At 38.0% G+C, this 22132-nt stretch overlaps 1 pseudogene; it reads right to left on the bottom strand.

Moving 5' to 3' along the window:
- Window positions 1–6784: 6784 nt before the first annotated feature.
- LOC116752670 lies at window positions 6785–7401 on the bottom strand (annotated as a pseudogene).
- Between the last annotated feature and the right edge of the window lie 14731 nt (window positions 7402–22132).

The following is a 22132-nucleotide window of genomic DNA, read 5'->3' as shown; positions in this document are numbered from 1 at the left end:
TTGAACTCTACCCACTTACATTTTTAAGTGCACAATACAGTATTGTTGGTACTTCCTTTGTGGTTCAGTGATAAAGAATCTGCCTTCCAATGCAGGGGACTCAGGTTCCATCCCTGGTCAGGGAACAAAGATCCCATAGGCCACAGGGCAACTAAGCCCACACACCACAACAACTGAGTTCGCGCGCCTCAACTAGAGAGAGAGAGAGACAGAGAGAGAAAAAAAAACCCGCGTGCCAAAACAAAGAGCCCCCACGCCGCAAGGAAATATCCCACGTGCCTCAACGAAGATACCGCCTGATGCAACCAAGACCCAACGCTGCCATAAATAAACAAATAAATAAAATTTTCAAAAATACAGTCTTGATAACTATAGGTCCTATGTTGTACGACAGATCTTTAGAACTTATTCATCTTGCATAACTGAAACTTTATATGAATTGAACAGCCCCCCACGTCCCCTTTCTTTTGAATGTATGTCCATGTTTACTCTGTTCTTCTATTCATTCCTATGTTGCATGAATGTTTTTAGCAGGTCATTACTACTGCAATCACTACTGGAAAAATCCATATGCCATGTATGCTTTAAAATGTTCAATGCCCACTTGTTATGTTACATTTGTATTAATAAAGATTGCACATTAAAAAAAAAAAGTATCTTGTTCTAAGGGGAATAGTCAACCACATAGTGGACTTCTTTTCCTACCTCTTCACACCTTTTCTACAAGTCACACATCTTGAAAATCACTGCCACGGCGAGCTTGTCACCCCTGGAGAAATACTAGTTTACAAAGCATTCTTGAATAAATTCTCACTTTTATAATTACTAATTTATATCCAATTTTATACTTGTTAATGAATGATAGAAATTCACATTGGATTGGGAATAAGACAAGACTGCATTATGCTCAGCACTACTTATTGTTTCTTCTGAATGTTCTCAAGCAGCGTTTCTCAACCTCAGTACTACTGACATTTTGAGGCAAATGACCCTTGTTATGTGGAGTAATCCTTTGCATTGTAAGGTGTCTAGCAGCATCCCTGGCCTCTACCTACTAGATGGAACCTTCTCCAGTTGTGGGAAAACTGTTTCCAGACATTGCCAAATATCTCTTGAGAGGCAAAAATCACCCTGTTTGAGCACCACCTTTATAGGCAATGCAATAGAAAAGCTAAAGGAAAAGATCTGTTTGAAAAAAACTTATTTAATGTGATATGATTATAACTAGAACTGAAAAACTATTATAACTTACAAGAAAGTTATAAACTTTCTTGTAAGTTATAAGTTATCCAGCCAGGATGCAGGATAACTTATAACTTACAAGAAAGTTTATAACTACAAATTTTATATTACAAAGTTTATATCTACAAATCAACTTTTCATATATAGTATCAACAAATAGAGAGAATATTTTTTAAAAGATATCTTGTTTAGCCACAAATATCAATACATAAAATATCTAGGAATAATTTTAACAGAAGTAGCTTGGAAACTTTATAAAATAAAACTAAAATGTTTCCTGAAAGAAAGAAGCTTTGAATAATGAAAAGAGAAGAGGAAGATTAAATTTGAAAATTGTGACACCTTCCAGATCAAAGGTCTAAAGCAATTTTGTTCACGATCCTAACAGGATTTTGAGGGTTTAGACAGTTTAGTACCAAAGAGTAAGCTCCGGTCATGGGGAAAAACATGGGAACACACATAAAACTTCCTTAACATCATTAGTCACTGGGAAATACCCCCAAATCACAATGAGTCACTATATACTCATCAGAATGGCTAAAATTAAAATGACTATCAACACCATATGCTGGCAAGGTGGTGAAATAACTGAATCTCTCTCACACATTGTTGGTGAGAATGTAAAGTGGTACAATCACTTTGGAAAAAGACATGTCATTTTATCTTATAAAATAAGCATATACATACCTCATGCCTTTTGGGAGAACACACTTCAGCACATAATAAATAATAATATTGTTAACTAAAATTGAGTAGAGAAAGCTACAAAGAAAAGAAAGGAAGGAGTTACAAGCTAATTCACTTGATGTTCACAGTAGGAGTCAACAGATACTGCCTGAAGAAAGAGGGTTCTAAGAGTTTTATGTAAAACTCTAACTATAAAGAGTCACTAAAAATATCATAAGGACTATAATTTTTAATATAACAGCCTCCATAGTGAAAGCTTATATAAATACAATCATCATACTACATTTTATTTTGTAACCCTTACGTTAGTCCTTGTTTTAGCCATAGTTTCATTGTTAAATACATTCAGTGTTCACTCCCAGGACTTTTGCTGATGTTTCCCTGATCATTTTTCTGCTTGGGTCAATTTTGTTCTTTCGGAGGTGTTTCAGCAAGGCCTAATGCAGATAGTATTCCCACAGTCCATGAATTTGCAGAAAGTTTTGCCTGTGCCTTTGACACTTGAAGAATATCTTGGATGAAAATCCTTGGCTCAAACTTTCCTCAAATATCTGATAAATATTGTTCTGTTTCTGTTAGCATTGACTCTAGCTATGCCAACTTGTCTTTCTTTCCCTTATAAATGACACAATGTTTTTGCCCAGATTCTCAAAGTGTGCTACTAGTGTTAGTAGGCTACATCTTGTGTTGGCAGGGTATGTGTTAGTAGGATATGTCTTGGTATTGATCATTCTGAGACAGTTTTTTTCCATATCTTGGGTATGCTTTTTAATATACAAATTCAAGTCCTATTTCACAGCATTTTCTAATGTTTGCTTTACTCCATTCTTTTATATTTCCTCCAACTGGAAGAACTCCAATTATTCATATTTTGAATCATTTTTGCCTACCATTTATAACATTTACTTTAAAAAAATCTTTTTGCTTATTTCCCTTATACTTCATTTTTTCCATATGTATACACTGTGTCCTGCTGTGCTTTCTATAGGGTCTATTTCTTCTTATACTATTTGTAATTTAGTCTTTATTTATGAAATGATTCTGTTTCTTTCATTTCTTTCCTAAATTTTACCAGGTACCATTTCAAATCTTTCTATTGACTGACCATCAGCTTCCTTTGGTGGCCAAGTCTTCCCTGTGTTAATGTATCTATTTATTTTTTAAAGGTTACACTCCATTTACAATGATTACAAGATACTGGTTATATTCCCCAAGTTGTACAATACATCTTTGTAGCTTATCTTACACCCAATAGTTTGTACCTCCCACTCCCTCACCCCTTCACCCTTCCCCACACTGGTAACCACTAGTTTGTTCTCTGTATCTGTGAGTCTGCTTCTTTTTTGTTATGTTCACTGGTTTATTGTATTTTTTTAGATTTCATGTATAAGTGATATCACACAGTATTAGTTTTTCTCTGTCTGATGTATTTCACCTAGCATTATGCCCTCCAAGTCCATACATGTTGCTGCAAATGGCAAAATTTCATTATTTTATGGCCGAGTAGTATCCCATTGTGTCTATGTGTGTGTGTGTGTGTATATATATATATATATATATATATGTATGTATATATACCACATTTTCCTTATCAAGTCATCTGTTGATGGATACTTAGGTTGCATCCATACCTCAGTAATTGTAACTAATGCTGCTATGAACGTGGGGGTCCATGTATCAATACCTTTTAGAATTAGTGTTTTTGTTTTTTTTCAATATTTACCCAGGAGTGGAATTGCTGGTTCATATTGTAGTTCTATTTTTAGTTTTTTGAGAAACCTCCGTACTGTTTTCCACAGTGGCTGCACCAATTTACATTCCTACCAACACTGTAGGAGGGTTCCCTTTTCTCCACATCCTCGCCAACATTTGTTATTTGTGTTCTTTTTGATGATAGCCATTCTGACCAGTATGAGGTGATATCTCATTGTGGTTTTGATTTGCATTTCCCTGATTATTAGTGATGTAGAGCATCTTTTCATGTGCCTGTTGGCCATCTGCATTTCTTCTTTGGAAAAATATATATTCAGTCCTTCTGCCCATTTTTTAATTTTTATTTTTTTGATGTTGAATTGTATGAGCTGTTTATATATGTTGAATATTAACCCCTTATAGGTCATATCATTTGCAAATATTTTCTCCCATATCCCCTCCCATTAAGTAGGTTGTCTTTTTGTTTTGTTGATGGTTTCCTTTGCTGTGAAAAACCTTTAGTTTTATTTAGGTCCCATTTGTTTATTTTAGCTTTTGTTTCCTTTACTTTAGGAGAGGGATCCAAAAAAAATATTGCTGCAATTTATGTCAAAGAGTGTTCTCCCTATGTTTTCCTCAAGGAGTTTTATAGTATCTGGTCTTACATTTAAGTCTTTAATCCATTTTGAGTTTATTTTGTATATGGTGTTAGAGAGTGTTCTAATTTCATTCTTTTACATGTAGCTGTCCCGTTTTCCCAGCACCACTTATCGAAGAGACTGTCTTTTCTCCATTGTATATTCTTGCCTCCTTTGTCATAGATTAATTGACCATAGTGCATGGGTTTATTTCTGGGCTGTCTTTCCTGTTCCATTCTATGTGTCTGTTTTTGTGCCAGTACCATACTGTTTTAATTACTGTAGCTTTGTAGTATAGTCTGAAGTCAGAGAGTGTGATTCTTCCAGCTCTGTTCTTTCTCTAGATTGTTTTGACTATTTGGAGTCTTTTATTTTCCCATACAAATTTTAAAATTATTTGTTCTAGTTCTGTGAAAAATGCCATTGGTATTTTTATACGGATTGCATTGAATCTGTAGATTGCCTTGGGTAGTATGGTCATTTTAACAATATTGATGCTTCCAATCTAAGAACACAGTATATCTTTCCATCTGTTAGTGTCATCTTCAATTTCTTTCATCAGTGTCTTACAGTTTTCCAAGTACAGGTGTTTTGCCTCCTGAGGCATTGTATTTTATTTTATACCTAGGTTTATTCCTAGGTATTTTATTCTTTTTGATGTGATGGTAAATGGGATGTTTCCTTAATTCCTCTTTCTGATAGTTCATTGCTAGTGTATAGAAATGCAACAGATTTCTGTATATTAATTTTGCATCCTGCAACTTTACCAAATTCATTGATGAGCTCTAGTAGTTTTCTGGTGGCATTTTTCAGATTTTCTGTGTATAGTATCATGTCATCTGCAAACAGTGACAGTTTTACTTCTTCCTTTCCAATCTGGATTCTTTTCATTTATTTTTCTCCTCTGATTGCTATGGCTAGGACTTACAAAGCTATGTTGAATAAAATTGGTGAGAGTGGGCATCCTTGTCATGTTCCTGATCTTAGAGGAAATGCTCTCAACTTTTCACCATTGACTATGATTTCCATGTGCATGGAATACCTTTTTCCATCCCTTCACTTTCAGTCCGTATGTATCCCTAGATCTGAAGTGAGTCTCTTGTAGGCAGCATATATACAAGTCTTGTTTTTGTATCCATTCAACCACTCTGTGGCTCTTGGTTGAAGCATTTAGTCTGTTTATATTTAAGGTAATTATCACTGTGTATGTTCTTATTGCCATTTTGTTAATTGTTTGGGATTTGTTTTTGTATGTCTTTTTTTGCCATTCTTCTTTTGTTCTCTTCTCCTGTGATTTGATGACTACCTTTAGTAGTCATTGGATTCCTTTTTCTTTTTTTATGTGTATATCTATTATAAGTTTTTGGTTTGCAGTTACCCTGAGGTTTTTTTTTTATAGCTGTCTATATACATAATTGTTTTAATTACTGATCCCTTCATTTAAAATGCATTTTTAAAACCCTGCATTTGTATTCTCCTCCCTTCATGATTACTGTTTTTGATATAATATTTAATATCTAATTGTTTCATGTATCCCTTAACTGCTTATTGTAAATATAGATGATTTTACTACTCTTGTCTTTTATCCTCCCTACGAGTTTTGTTTGTGGATGATTTCCTACCTTTACTGTGTGTTTGCCTTTACTGCTGAGTTTTTCACTTCATGATTTTGTTTCTAGTTGTGGCCTTTTCTTTTTTGCCTAGAGAAGATCCTTTAACATTTGTTGTAAAGCTGGTTTGGTGGTGCTGAACTCTTTTAATTTTTGCTTGTCTGTAAAGCTTCTGATTTCTCCATCAAAACTGAACAAAAGCCTTACTGGGTAAAGTATTCTTGGTTGTAGGTTTTTCCCTTTCATCACTTTAAATATATTGTGCCGTTCCCTTCTGGCCTGCAGAGTTTCTGCTGAAAAATTAGCTGATAGCCTTATGGGAGTTCCCTTGTATGTTGTCATGTATTTATTTTTTATTGTTTTCTTTCCTGTCTGCAATTGCATCAAGATTTTATGCCTCTTTATTCATGTTGGAATGTTATATTGCACTTTTCTTCTGCTTTGGCCTGATATTTTTGTAGGGAGTGTTGTTAATCTGTAGGGAAGTTTTGTATCTATTTTCAGGTCTTTTTTTTTGCCCTTGTTTCCCTAGAGCAGCTTCCTTTGGATGTTTTAGTTGCATAATACTTTGTCAATTATATTTAAATAAGTCAGATTTTTCTCAGTTTGAAGGAGGATCTTTTGAAGTACGGGAAGGGGTAGCTTTCCCAGTTTCTCAGTTCAAGAGCTCCCTCTTCTATTGCTATTATAAATTGCACTTCTGGTACTAAGTCTTACCTAAATTTCAGATCTTAACTTGGTTCACAAAGGCTTCCACCATCAGTTCCAAACTTCTATAGTATCTTTACCACCTCTGGTGAAGAAGCACTTTCACCAAGGAATCTTGTCCTAATTTCCACTTTCTGACTCCCCTCTTATTTATTTATTTATTGGTCATCAAATAACCCTTTATTTAATTATTTTCCTTTGTAGTTCTTAACTAGCTAGGCATTCCACTGCACCACTGTTGATGTCATCTCTGATGTCGTGAGGGTGGCAGCCATCAGCATTGCAACCCACGGGCTGGAAAATCCCCAGGATCTCTTTAATGGTTCCAGAGAGTTCTCTAGCTAAAGATCAGTGCCTCATCTGTTGCACAATGTTGACAATCTCATCAAAAGTGATGTTTGCACTGTGCTTAATGTTTTTCTGCTTCTTTCTGTCTCTTGGCAGTTCTTTGACGGCTTTGATGATCAGGACAGAGGCAGAAGGTACTACCTCAATCTGGGCCTGTGTGTTCTGAATGGTCAGTTTCACTGTAATTCTCAGACTCTTCCAATTACTAGTTGCCTGGTGATGTCATCACCAACCTCTTTTGGAGACAGACAGAGGGAGCCGATATTGCTGGCCAGGGCAAATGTGGCACCAACTTTCCCATCAGTGCACCTCAGATATACAGCTTTTATCTCCTTGGGGTTGAACTTAGGTGGCAAGGTGGAGGTGGCTGGTGTCATATGAACCCATATTTGGGATGACCCAAGAAAGCTGCACCTTGGCTGCTTCAAGCTGAAAGCTCCCTTCTGTTTTAAAAGTGCTATTTTCCCAGACGGCATCTTCAATAAGTGGTGTTGGGAAAATTGGACAGGTACATGTAAAAGTATGAAATTAGAACACTCCCTAACACCATACACAAAAATAAACTCAAAATGGATTAAAGACCTAAATATAAGGCCAGACACTATCAAACTCTTAGAGGAAAACATAGGCAGAACACTCTATGACATAAATCACAGCAAGATCCTTTTTGACCCACCTCCTAGAGAAATGGAAATAAAAACAAAAATAAACAAATGGGACCTAATGAAATTTCAAAGCTTTTGCACAGCAAAGGAAACCATAAACAAGACCAAAAGACAACCCTAAGAATGGGAGAAAACATTTGCAAACGAAGCAACTGACAAAGGATTAATCTCCAAGATTTACAAGCAGCTCATGCAGCTCAATAACAAAAAAACAAACAACCCAATCCAAAAATGGGCAGAAGACCTAAATAGACATTTCTCCAAAGGATATATGCAGATTGCTGACAAACACATGAAGAATGCTCAACATCATTAATCATTAGAGAAATGCAAATCAAAACTACAATGAGATATCATCTCACACTGGTCAGAATGGCCATCATCAAAAAATCTAGAAACAATAAATGCTGGAGAGGGTGTGGAGAAAAGGGAACACTCTTGCCCTGCTGGTGGTAATGTGAATTGGTACAGCCACTGTGAAGAACAGTATGGAGGTTCCTTAAAGAACTAAAAATAGAACTACCATATGACCCAGCAATCCCACTACTGGGCATATACCCTGAGAAAACCATAATTCAAAAAGAATCATGTACCAAAATATTCATTGCAGCTCTATTTACCATAGCCAGGAGATGGAAGCAACCTAAGTGTCCATCATCGGATGAATGGATAAAGAAGATGTGGCACATATATACAATGGAATATTACTCAGCCATAAAAAGAAATGAAATTGAGTTATTTGTAGTGAGGTGGATGGACCTAGAGTCTGTCATACAGAGTGAAGTAAGTCAGAAAGAGAAAGACAAATACCGTATGCTAACACATATATATGGAATCTACGAAAAAGAAAATGTCATGAAGAACCTAGGGGTAAGATGGGAATAAAGACACAGACCTTCTAGAGAATGGACTTGAGGATATGGGGAGGGGGAACGGTAAGCTGTGACAAAGCGAGAGAGAGGCATGGACATATGTACACTACCAAACGTAAGGTAGATAGCTAGTGGGAAGCAGCCGCATAGCACAGGGAGATCAGCTCGGTGCTTTGTGACCACCTAGAGGGGTGGGATAGGGAGGGTGGGAGGGAGGGAGACGCAAGAGGGAAGAGATATGGGAACATATGTATATATATAACTGATTCACTTTGTTATAAAGCAGAAACTAACACACCATTGTATAGCAATTACACTGCAATAAAGATGTTAGCAAAAAAAAAGTGCTATTTTCTCAAATCTGCCACCTCTGTGTGACTCCTCACCCAAACATATTCTAAGCCTTTTATCGCCAACTCTCTCATTGCACCTTCCCACTTTGATCACAGTTCTCACTGGTGATCTGACCTCATCCTTTTGGGAGTGAATATTTACTGTTGATTTCTCACATCTGCCACTTCTAGGACCCTTCTGCACATCCTGTTCTCACAAACACCTGCAGCACTGTTGTGGCTTCCTGAACTAAAACTTATGACTTCAGATGCCCAAAACCTTTATTATCCGGGATACTTAAAGGAAGAGAGTAGAGGAGAAAAAATCCAGTAATAATAGATGTCATATGGAACACACTAAAATGTTTACTTCCTAAACGTGAGGAATACCCCTTGAGTGCAAAAATCATATCATTTGTCTGCTAAAGAGGGTTCAGGAATAGGGCTATGCTGACAGAAGGTCCTTCGGGAAACATTAGCTACATAAGTGCAAAAAGACTCACGAAGACAACCTGAAGTGGATGAAGGTTGGATTGGATTTTGTGACTACTGAAAAGAGAGATACTGGGCTTCCCTGGTGGTGCAGTGGTAAAGAATTCACCTGAATGCAGGGGACATGGGTTCGAGCCCTGGTCTGGGAAGATCCCGCATGCTGCGGAGCAACTAAGACCATGAGGCACAACTACTGAGCCCGTGTGCGACAACTACTGAAGCCCACGCGCCTAGATCCCGTGCTCCGCAAAAAGAGAAGCCACTGCAATGAGAAGCCCGAGCACCGCAATGAAGAGTAGCCCCCGCTCCCCGCAACTAGAGAAAGCCCGCGCGCAGTGGCAAAGACCCAATGCAACCAAAAATAAATAAAAATTAAAATAAATAAATTTATTTTTTAAAAAAAGAAAAGAGAGATACTGCTTTAGAAAAAAATATCAAAATCACTCAGCCTAGATTGCTATCCTGGTCCTTTCTCACCTACAGGAAATTCTTGCAAATGGATGATCCAGAAATCTCCAACTCAAACAACAACGATAAATACAAAAGAAGAAGGAGTTGAGTTATCAAGCAGGGTGGTTCCTCCTGGAGACTCTAAGGGAGAAACTCTTTCATGCCTCTCTCCTAACTTCTGGTGTTGCTGGCAATTCTTGGCATTCCTTGGCTTGTGGAAGCATCACTGCAATCTCTGCCCCCATCTTCACATTGCCTTCTCCCTGTGTTTCTCCCCTTCTGTCCTCTGTAAGGACATCTGCATTGGATTTAGGGCCCACTCTAACCCAGCATGATTTCATTTTGATCCTTATCCTAATTATATCTACAAAGACCCTTATTGCAAATAAGATCATATTTTGAGGTTCTGGGTAGACATGAATTTGGGGGGACACTATCCAACCCACCACAGCATCCATAAAGCCTCTTTGCAACTAAGACACTAGCACCCCTATTTATCACCTCTAAATTGATTTGTTCCTCTTTTATCAAATACTATGTGACAGGCACTGTTCTAAGCATTTCACAAATAATAACTCATTTAGGAAGATGGCGGAAGAGTAAGACGCGGAGATCACCTTCCTCCCCACAGATACATCAGAAATACATCTACACGTGGAACAACTCCTACAGAACACCCACTTAACCCTGGGAGAAGACCTCAGACCTCCCAAAAGTCAAGAAATTCCCCACGTTCCTTGGTAGGGCAAAAGAAAAAAGAATAAACAGAGACAAAAGAATACAGACGGGACCTGCACCAGTGGGAGGGAGCTGTGAAGGAGGAAAAGTTTCCACACACTAGAAGCCCCTTCGCGGGCGGAGACTGCGGGTGGTGGAGGAGAGCTCAGCCACAGGGTGCGGAAGGCAAAGCGGAGAGATTCCCGCTCAGAAGATCGGTGCCGACCAACACTCACCAGCCCGAGAGGCTTGTCTGCTCACCCGCCGGGGCGGGCGGGGCTGGGAGCTGAGGCTCGGGCTTTGGTCTGAGGGCAGGGAGAGGAGTGGCGGCGTAAACACAGCCTGAAGTGGGCAAGTGCACCACGGCTAGCCAGGAGGGACACCGGGGAAAAGTCTGGACCTGCCGAAGAGGCAAGAGACTTTTTCCCTCTTTGTTTCATGGTGCGCACGGAGAGGGGATTAAGAGAGCTGCTTAAAGGAGCTCCAGAGACGGGCGCAAGCCGCGGCTAATAGCGTGGACCACAGAGACGGGCATGAGACACTAAGGCTGCTGCTGCTGCCACCAAGAAGCCTGTGTGCGAGCACAGGTCACTATCCACACCCCCCTTCCAGGGAGCCTGTGCAGCTCGCCACTGCCAGGGTCCCGTGATCCAGGGACAACTAACCCGGGAGAACGCATGGCGCGCCTCAGGCTGGTGCAATGTCCCGCCGCTGCAGCCGCACGCTCGCCCCGCACTCTGTGCCCCTCCCTCCCTCCGGCCTGAGTGAGCCAGAGCCCCCGAAGCAGCTGCTCCTTTAACCCCGTCCTGTCTGAGCGAAGAACAGACGCCCTCAGGCAACTTACAAGCAGAGGCGGTGGCCAAATCCAAAGCTGAACCTGGGAGCTGTACGAACAAAGAAGAGAAAGGGAAATTTCTCCCAGCAACCTCTGGAGCAGCGGATTAAATCTCCACAATCAACTTGATGTACCCTGCAACTGTGGAATACCTGAACAGATAATGAATCATCCCAAATTGAGGAGGTGGACTTTGAGAGCAAGATATATTATTTTTCCCCTTGTCCTCTTTTTGTGAGTGTGTATGTGTATGCTTCTGTGTGAGATTTTGTCTGTATAACTTTGCTTTCACAATTTGTCCTAGGGTTCTGCCTGTCCATTTTTCCTTCTTTTTTTTCTTTAACTTAAAAAATTTTTTTCTTAATATTTGTTTTTTATTTTAATAACTTTATTTTACTCTATCTTACTTTATTTTATTTTATCCTCTTTCTTTCTTTCTACATTTTCTCCCTTTTATTCTGAGCCATGTGGATGAAAGGCTCTTGGTGCTACAGGCAGGAGTCAGTGCTATGCCTCTGAGGTGGGAGAGCCAACTTCAGAACACTGGTCCACAAGAGACCTCCCAGCTCCACGTAATATCAATTGGCAAAAATCTCCCAGAGATCTCCATCTCAACACCAACACCCAGCTTCACTCAATGACCAGCAAGCTACAGTGCTGGACACTCTATGCCAAACAACCAGCAAGACAGGAACACAACCCCACCCATTAGCAGAGAGGCTGCCTAAAATCATAATAAGTCCACAGACACCCCAAAACACACCACCAGACGTGGACCTGCCCACCAGAAAGACAAGATTCAGCCTCATCCACCAGAACACAGGCACTAGTCCCCTCAACCAGGAAGCCTACACAACACACTGAACCAACCTTAGTCACCAGGGACAGAAACCAAAAACAACAGGAACTACAAACATGCAGCCTGCAAAAAGGAGATCCCAAACACAGTAAGATAAGCAAAATGAGAAGACAGAAAAACACACAGCAGATGAAGGAGCAAGATAAAAACCCACTAGACCTAACAAATGAAGAGGAAATAGGCAGTCTACCTGAAAAAGAATTCAGAATAATGATACTAAAGATGATCCAAAATCTTGGAAATAGAATAGACAAAATGCAAGAAACATTTAACAAGGACCTAGAAGAACTAAAGATGAAACAAACAGCAATGAACAACACAATAAATGAAATTAAAAACACTCTAGATGGAATCAATAGCAGAATAACTGAGGCAGAAGAACGGATAAGTGACCTGGAAGATAAAATAGTGGAAATAACTACTGCAGGGCAGAATAAAGAAAAAAGAATGAAAAGAACTGAGGACAATCTAGGAGACCTCTGGGACAACATTAAATGCACCAACATTCGAATTATAGGAGTTCCAGAAGAAGAAGAGAAAAAGAAAGGGACTGAGAAAATATTTGAAGAGATTATAGTTGAAAACTTCCCTAATATGGGAAAGGAAATAGTTAATCAAGTCCAGAAAGCACAGAGAGTCCCATACAGGATAAATACAAGGAGAAATATGCCAAGACACATATTAATCAAACTCTCAAAAATTAAATACAAAGAAAAAATATTAAAAGCAGCAAGGGAAAAGCAACAAATAACACACAAGGGAATCCCCATAAGGTTAACAGCTGATCTTTCAGCAGAAACTCTGCAAGCCAGAAGGGACTGGCAGGACATATTTAAAGCGATGAAGGAGAAAAACCTGCACCCAAGATTACTCTACCCAGCAAGGATCTCATTCAGATTTGATGGAGAAATTAAAACCTTTACAGACAAGCAAAAGCTGAGAGAGTTCAGCACCACCAAACCAGCTTTACAACAAATGCTAAAGGAACTCCTCTAGGCAAGAAACACAAGAGAAGGAAAAGACCTAAAATAATGAACCCAAAACAATTAAGAAAATGGGAATAGGAACAAACATATCGAGAATTACCTTAAATGTAAATGGACTAAATGCTCCCACCAAAAGACACAGATTGGCTGAATGGATACAAAAACAAGACCCATATATTTGCTGTCTACAAGAGACCCACTTCAGACCTAGAGACACATACAGACTGAAAGTAAGGGGATGGAAAAAGATATTTCATGCAAATGGAGATGAAAAGAAAGCTGGAGTAGCAATTCTCATATCAGACAAAATAGACTTTAAAATAAAGACTATTGGAAGAGACAAAGAATGACACTGCATAATGATTAAGGGATCGACCCAAGAAGAAGATAAAACAATTGTAAATATTTATGCACCCAACATAGGAGCACCTCGATACATACGGCGAATACTAACAGCCATAAAAGGGGAAATCGACAGTAACACATTCATAGTAGGGGACTTTAACACCCCACTTTCACCCATGGACAGATGATCCAAAATGAAAATAAATAAGGAAACACAAGCTTTAAATGATACATTAAACAAGATGGACTTAATTGATATTTATAGGACATTCCATCCAAAAACAACAGAATACACATTTTTCTCAAGTGCTCATGGAACATTCTCCAGGATAGATCATATCATGGGTCACAAATCAAGCCTTGGTAAATTTAAGAAAATTGAAATTGTATCAAGTATATTTTCCAACCACAACGCCATGAGACTAGATATCAATTACAGGAAAAGATCTGTGAAAAATACAAACATATGGAGGCTAAACAATACACTACTTAATAACGAAGTGATCACTGGAGAAATCAAAGAGGAAATAAAAAAATACCTAGAAACAAATGACAATGGAGACACGACAACCCAAAATCTATGGGATGCAGCAAAAGCAGTTCTAAGAGGGAAGTTTATAGCAATACAATCCTACCTTAAGAAACAGGAAACATCTCGAATAAACAACCTAACCTTGCACCTAAAGCAATTAGAGAAAGAAGAACAAAAAAACCTAGTTAGCAGCAGGAAAGAAATCATAAAAATCAGATCAGAAATAAATGAAAAAGAAATGAAGGAAACGATAGCAAAGATCAATAAAACTAAAAGCTGGTTCTTTGAAAAGATAAACAAAATTGATAAACCATTAGCCAGACTCATCAAGAAAAAAAGGGAGAAGACTCAAATCAATAGGATTAGAAATGAAAAAGGAGAAGTAACAACTGACACTGCAGAAATACAAAAGATCATGAGAGATTACTACAAGCAACTCTATGCCAATAAAATGGACAACCTGGAAGAAATGGATAAATTCTTAGAAATGCACAACCTGCCAAGACTGAATCAGGAAGAAATAGAAAATATGAACAGACCAATCACAAACACTGAAATTGAAACTGTGATTAAAAATCTTCCAACAAACAAAAGCCCAAGACCAGATGGCTTCACAGGCGAATTCTATCAAACATTTAGAGAAGAGCTAACACCTATCCTTCTCAAACTCTTCCGCACTATAGCAGAGGGAGGAACACTCCCAAACTCATTCTACAAAGCCACCATCACCCTGATACCAAAACCAGACAAAGATGTCACAAAGAAAGAAAACTACAGGCCAATATTACTGATGAACATAGATGCAAAAATCCTCAACAAAATACTAGCAAACAGAATCCAACAGCACATTAAAAGGATCATACACCATAATCAAGTGGGGTTTATTAAAGGGATGCAAGGATTCTTCAATATACGTAAATCAATCAACGTGATAAACCATATTAACAAATTGAAGGAGAAAATCCATATGATCATCTCAATAGACACAGAGAAAGCTTTCGACACAATTCAACACGCATTTATGATAAAAACTCTCCAGAGAGTAGGCATAGAGGGAACTTCCCTCAACATAATAAAGGCCATATATGACAAACCCACAGCCAACATCATCCTCAATGGTGAAAAACTGAAACCATTTCCACTAAGATCAGGAACAAGACAAGGTTGCCCACTCTCACCACTCTTATTCAACATAGTTTTAGAAGTTTTAGCCACAGCAATCAGAGAAGAAAAGGAAATAAAAGGAATCCAAATCGGAAAAGAAGAATTAAAGCTGTCACTGTTTGCAGATGACATGATACTATACATAGAGAACCCTAAAGATGCTACCAGAAAACTACTAGAGCTAATCAATGAATTTGGAAAAGTAGCAGGTTACAAAATTAATGCACAGAAATCTCTGGCATTCCTATACACTAATGATAAAAAATATGCAAGTGAAATTAAGAAAACACTCCCATTTACCACTGCAACAAAAAGAATAAAATATGTAGGAATAAAGCTACCTAATGAGACAAAAGGCCTTTATGCAGAAAATTATAAGACACTGATGAAAGAAATTAAAGATGATACAAATAGATGGAGAGATATACCATGTTCTTGGATTGGAAGAATCAACATTGTGAAAATGACTCTACTACCCAAAGCAATCTACAGATTCAATGCAATCCCTATCAAACTACCAATGGCATTTTTCAGAGAACTAGAACAAGAAATTTCACAATTTGTATGGAAACACAAAAGACCCCGAATAGCCAAAGCAATCTTGAGAACGAAAAACAGAGCTGGAGGAATCAGGCTCTCTGACTTCAGACTATACTACAATGCTACAGTAATCAAGACAGTATGGTACTGGCACAAAAACAGAAATATACATCAATGGAACAGGAGAGAAAGCCCAGAGATAAACCCATGCACATATGGTCACCTTATCTTTGATAAAGGAGGCAGGAATGTACAATGGATAAAGGACAGCCTCTTCAATAATTGGTGCTGGGAAAACCGGACAGGTACATGTAAAAGTATGAGATTAGAACACTCCCTAACACCATACACAAAAATAAACTCAAAATGGATTAAAGACCTAAATGTAAGGCCAGACACTATCAAACTCTTAGAGGAAAACATAGGCAGAACACTCTATGACGTAAGTCACAGCAAGATCCTTTCTGACCCACCTCCTAGAGCAATGGAAATAAAAACAATAATAAACAAATGGGACCTAATGAAACTTCAAAGCTTTTGCACAGCAAAGGAAACCATAAACAAGACCAAAAGACAACCCTCAGAATGGGAGAAAATATTTGCAAATGAAGCAACTGACAAAGGATTAATCTCCAAGATTTACAAGCAGCTCATGCAGCTCAATAACAAAAAAACAAACAACCAAATCCAAAAATGGGCAGAAGACCTAAATATACATTTCTCCAAAGGGTATATACAGATTGCGGACAAACACATGAAAGAGTGCTCAACATCATTAATCATTAGAGAAATGCAAATCAAAAGTACAATGAGATATCATCTCACACTGGTCAGAATGGCCATCATCAAAAAAATCTAGAAACAATAAATGCTGGAGAGGGTGTGGAGAAAAGGGAACACTCTTGCCCTGCTGGTGGTAATGTGAATTGGTACAGCCACTGTGAAGAACAGTATGGAGGTTCCTTAAAGAACTAAAAATAGAGCTACCATATGACCCAGCAATCCCACTACTGAGCATATACCCTGAGAAAACCATAATTCAAAAAGCATCATGTACCAAAATGTTCACTGCAGCTCTGTTTACCATAGCCAGGAGATGGAAGCAACCTAAGTGTCCATCATCGGATGAATGGATAAAGAAGATGTGGCACATATATACAATGGAATATTACTCAGCCATAAAAAGAAACAAATTTGGGCTTCCCTGGTGGCGCAGTGGTTGGGAGTCCGCCTGCCGATGCGGGGGACGCGGGTTCGTGCCCCGGTCCGGGAGAATCCTGTGTGCCGCGGAGCGGCTGGGCCCGTGAGCCATGGCCGCTGGGCCTGCGCATCCGGAGCCTGTGCTCCGCAACGGGAGAGGCCGCAGCAGTGAGAAGCCCGCGTACCGAAAAAAAAAAAAAAAAGAAACAAATTTGAGTCATTTGTAGTGAGGTGGATGGACCTAGAGTGTGTCATACAGAGTGAAGTAAGTCAGAAAGAGAAAGACAAATACCGTACGCTAACACATATATATGGCATCTACGAAAAAAAATGTCATGAAGAACCTAGGGGTAAGACGGGAATAAAGATACAGACCTACTAAAGAATGGACTTGAGGATATGGGGAGGGGGAACGGTAAGCTGTGACAAAGTGAGAGAGTGGCATGGACATATATACACTACCAAACGTAAAATAGATAGCTAGTGGGAAGCGGCCGCATAGCACAGGGAGATCAGCTCCGTGCTTTGTGACCACCTAGAGGGGTGGGATAGGGAGGGTGGGAGGGAGGGAGATGCAAGAGGGAAGAGATATGGGAACATATGTATATGTATAACTGATTCACTTTGTTATAAAGCAGAAACTAAGACACCATTGTAAAGCAAGTATCCTCCAATAAAGATGTAAAAACAAACAAACCAAAAAAAAACAAAAAAAATTCAATAACTATTCAGACAACTTCTATTTATCCTTTTTTTTTGAAGTTTTGAATTGTATTTTTTTTTTATACTGCAGGTTTTTATTATGATCAATTGTATACACATCAGTGTATACATGTCAATCCCAATATCCTAATTCATCACACAACCACCCACACCTCCGCTTTCCCACCTTGGTGTCCATACATTTGTCCTCTACATCTGTCTCAATTTCTGCCCTGCAAACCAGTTCATCTGTACCATTTTTCTAGGTTCCACACACATGCGTTAATATACGATACTTGTTTTTCTCTTTCTGACTTACTTCACTCTTTATGACAGTCTCTAGATCCATCCACGTCTCAGCAAATGATCCAAATTCGTTTCTTTTTATGGCTGAGTAATATTCCATTGTATATATGTACCACAACTTCTTTATCCATTTGTCTGTCGATGGGAATTTAGGTTGCTTCCATGACCTGGCTATTGTAAATAGTGCTGCAATGAACATTGGGGTGCGTGTGTCTTTTTGAATTATGGTTTTCTCTGAGTATATGTCCAGTAGTGGGATTGCTGGATCATATGGTAATTCTATTTTTTGTTTTTTAAGGAACCGCCATACTGTTCTCCATAGTGGCTGTATCAATTTACATTCCCACCAACAGTGCAAGAGGGTTCCCTTCCAGTATTATTATTGTTTAAGACATTTCATATTCATTTAGATTTACCCATGTATTTATCCTTTCTGTTGTTCATTATGTCTTCTTATTTCATTTTGCTTTCTATCTGGAACCATTTACCTTCTGACTAAAGAATTCCCATTAGTATTTCTTTAGTGTAAGTCTACTAGTGAATAATTTTTTCAGTTTTTTTCATGTGAAAACATCTTTATTTCACTTTCATTTTAGAAAGTTATTTTTCAGTGGGTGCAAAATTCTAGTACAGTTATTTTCTTCTAGCTCTGACATTAGTTGTCACTTTGATGTTTGTGGCCTACTTTCTTTTGTTGAGAATTCAAGCATCAGTTTTATTGCTGCTATTTTAAAAATCATACATCTTTTTCCTCTAGCTTGTATTAATATTTTCTCTTTGTCTTTGGTTTTGAAAAATGTTACTATGATACACCTATATGTATGCTTTCTCTGTATTTAATTTAAATGATGTTTATGGTTTCCTGAATTTGTGGCTTCATGTTTATTATGAACATCATTTTGATCTTCAAATTTTATCTCTGCTTCATCTGTCTCTTCTGAATTTGTTTTGGTTTGTTTTTGGTAGGATTTATATTACATATATGTTAAATACTTTCACTATTTCCCATATATCTCTTATGCTTCCTCTTTTTTTTTTTTTTGTATTTTCCATTCTGTTTTTCTCTCTGTGCTTTGTACATAAGATTTTCTCCCAAGGTATGTTCCAATTTACTAATGCTCTCCTAAATTGCTTCTAATCTACTGCTCTTAACTTTTTAATTTTAGTTATTATATTTTTTCAGCTCTATAATTTCATTTGAAGAATTTTTATATTTTTGAGTTTTATGCTGAGATTTTCCATTTTGTGATCTTATTTCTGGAACATATTAATATGTTATTTTAAAGATCACATATAATAATTCCAATATTTGGATCTCCAGTAAGTATATTTCTATAATCTGTTTTTCTTTTATTTTTCAGTCATGTGGTTTTGCCTCCTAGTAATTTTTCATTAGCAGCTAGAAAATACATTTGATAAATTGTAGTGATATTTTAAGACTCTAGATAATATCTTCTAGAGAGCATTCATTTTTGTTTGGTAGTTAGATAAAAGGAAGATTAATTTTAATTAAATCAAGGATTAAGTTAATTTAATGTCTAGCCCTTATAGAGTTGTAAGTTAAAATTGGAATGGTTGCCTGAGCCTCTCCTTGGTTGGCCTGAAGTCCAATTTTTGACCACCAGCACTATAAGACTGCTAGAAATTTTGCTCAGCTTCTCAGCCTCCTGGCTTCTACTTACAAACAGACAAACATCTAAAAGGAGAACTTAGGGCCAAATTGGGCTCACTGCTCTATTCTTGCATTCTGTCTTAGCCTAGGTTCCCTAGAAAATAGATCCTGAGGTAAAGGTTAAGCGCTAATTTTTAACAGGGAGGTATAACTCTGAGATAGTAAAAGTAAAGGGAAAATAAAGTGGGTAGAAAAGGAGGAAAAGGAAATATAAGCTAGTGTATTACTGCAGATGACCACAGCTTCATGAAGAGAGGCTCACTGTATAGAACCACTTTGTCTTGGAGTAGTCTGATAGAGGGATAAAGAGAGAGGAATTTATTCAATGGCTCCCTCTATTTACTGGCTTAACTTTCATTGGTCAAAATTTACCCACAAGACATTAACTTCTATGCATTCCTGATGTTTCAACTGGTCTCTTCAGACCCACCAAGGAAACTGAATCCCATACCCTACAACATGTTGATTCTTCTAACTCCAGAACTAGTGAGAGTAATCAGATCCTTGATGGGTATGGCGGGGCCTGGTGCCATAGCTGCAGCAACTCATACCACATCAGGAGCAATGGAGTCTATGTGGAGACTAGCACTCACCTTGGGGGAGGCTGAAGCAGCCTGCAAAGCTTGTTGAAGAAATGGTTGTGACCTTGTGTCCACAGTAAGTTTGAGGACCTGGAGAACAGATAGGGCCTAGAAGATTTAAGGAGGTTCCTCAATGTGTCCAATGCACCTTCTCCTGGGAATCTTGACCTATCAAAGCCCTTAGTAGCTTCATAGTTTCCAAATGTCTTTAAGCAGTGGTTTTATGTATTGTCCAGCATTTCTGATTCTCAGGGGAAGGTTTAATCTGCAACCAACCACTCCACATTACTAGAAAAGAAAAAAAAAAAGGCACTGCTATCTTTTAAAGATCTTATAATAGTAACATATAATGTTAACCACAGGCACAACTGACACCCAAATATAGCTAAAAAACTAGTTGACATCAGCTGCAGAGTAAAACTAGTGGGACACCAAGAAGCCAGGTTCTCACTTGTTAGATATAAATCACCCCTCACCTCTATGTTGACTCCTCAGATAAGTTCAGTTGATATTTTCAAAGTCAACTTGCCCTTGATTTCCTCAGATTAGTCACTGTTAGTATTACTCACCCATTGGAAAGTCCCATCCTCAGGAAACCACTAATCACGGGTGGGGCCATAAGAGAAGGGCACACAATATACCAATTATATCATCTCTGAAGCAGAGGGTTCACAAGTGCCTTTATTTTTTTTCTGAATGCATAAATTCCTTTATTGAAAATATTGGGTTAGCACTGTAGTACATATACTCAATATCCATAACTCAAGGGCCACACATTTCTGATTGGAAAATACTGTTTTAAATAGAGAACACAGCATCTGGATATGCTCTCACAAGTATAATATCATGGACTAAACTAGGTAGGAGTGAACTATATGCAAAATGACCATTTTGTTAATAGCATATGTTTGCAAATGGCATAAATGGTAAATGTGGTCATCATGAGACATTCTTGGTGTCTCACACCAACACATAATTTAACAGGCAGATTAAGGTTAAACTGCCAATAAGTTGTTAATTAAGAGTTCTCAGTAGGAGAACTTGGGTGAAAGTACACCCAGTCTATAGATTTAAGATTTTATAGCATTCATTTAAACTTGCATGGAATGTGAGTGGAGTAAAATAATTGTTGATTTGACAGGAGGCCACTTGGCAATTTGTTTGTTCTCTTTTATATATACTCTAAAATAAGAGAATATCTAGCTAAAGGAAATATTCTGTCAGCTTAAGGCCAACATTCTAAGAACTGTTTACTTCTTTAAAATGTTATATAAACACTACTTTTCATTAATTTTTCCTTTCAAAGATCACTATGTGTTTAATTCTGACTGCTGCAAAAACTCAACTCACACTAATCATTATCTCTTCTTCCTTTTCCCAGCTAAAGTCTATCTCTGGTCTAACCTACAGTCTATAATTCAACTTCTTGTGACATACTCTAAGAATTTCAGGATCTCCTCATCTGCTGCTGTTCCAAAACATTACTGACCTATATGAACCCTGTAATTTTTAGCCTCTTCCAAATTAGGCCAAAGATTTTAGCTCTTAATTAAACCTCCTTATAGAAATTTACCATTGTATCTTTTCTATATTTTTATGTAATATAAAAAACAGGAAGAATCAGTGGAAGGAGCTCATTAGGACCACTAAATAAAGGTCTTCTCTTATATTTGCTACCTTCTCAGGGCACTTAGATGCCTCTCTTTAGAAAAATGTCACCCTTTGGAGAATGGTAAGAGATGCATGCTTAATCATACAGTTCATGGAAATTGAGAAATGTTTCATTAGCTTCATCCAAAATAACAATAAGTTTACTACAAAGGTTTTAGGATAACAACCTTTCTCTACTTCCTCCCAATCTGTCATTGTCACCACCATGGGTCATCCTTGCCACAGCAATCTGAATATGTGTGGCCAAAGGGAAATGATGACTTTTCCAAAGGGAAGAGGACCTTTC

Source organism: Phocoena sinus, chromosome 4, assembly GCF_008692025.1.
Source record: "Phocoena sinus isolate mPhoSin1 chromosome 4, mPhoSin1.pri, whole genome shotgun sequence".
Classification (NCBI taxonomy): domain Eukaryota; kingdom Metazoa; phylum Chordata; class Mammalia; order Artiodactyla; family Phocoenidae; genus Phocoena; species Phocoena sinus.
This window is presented reverse-complemented; position numbering and strand designations above follow the sequence as displayed.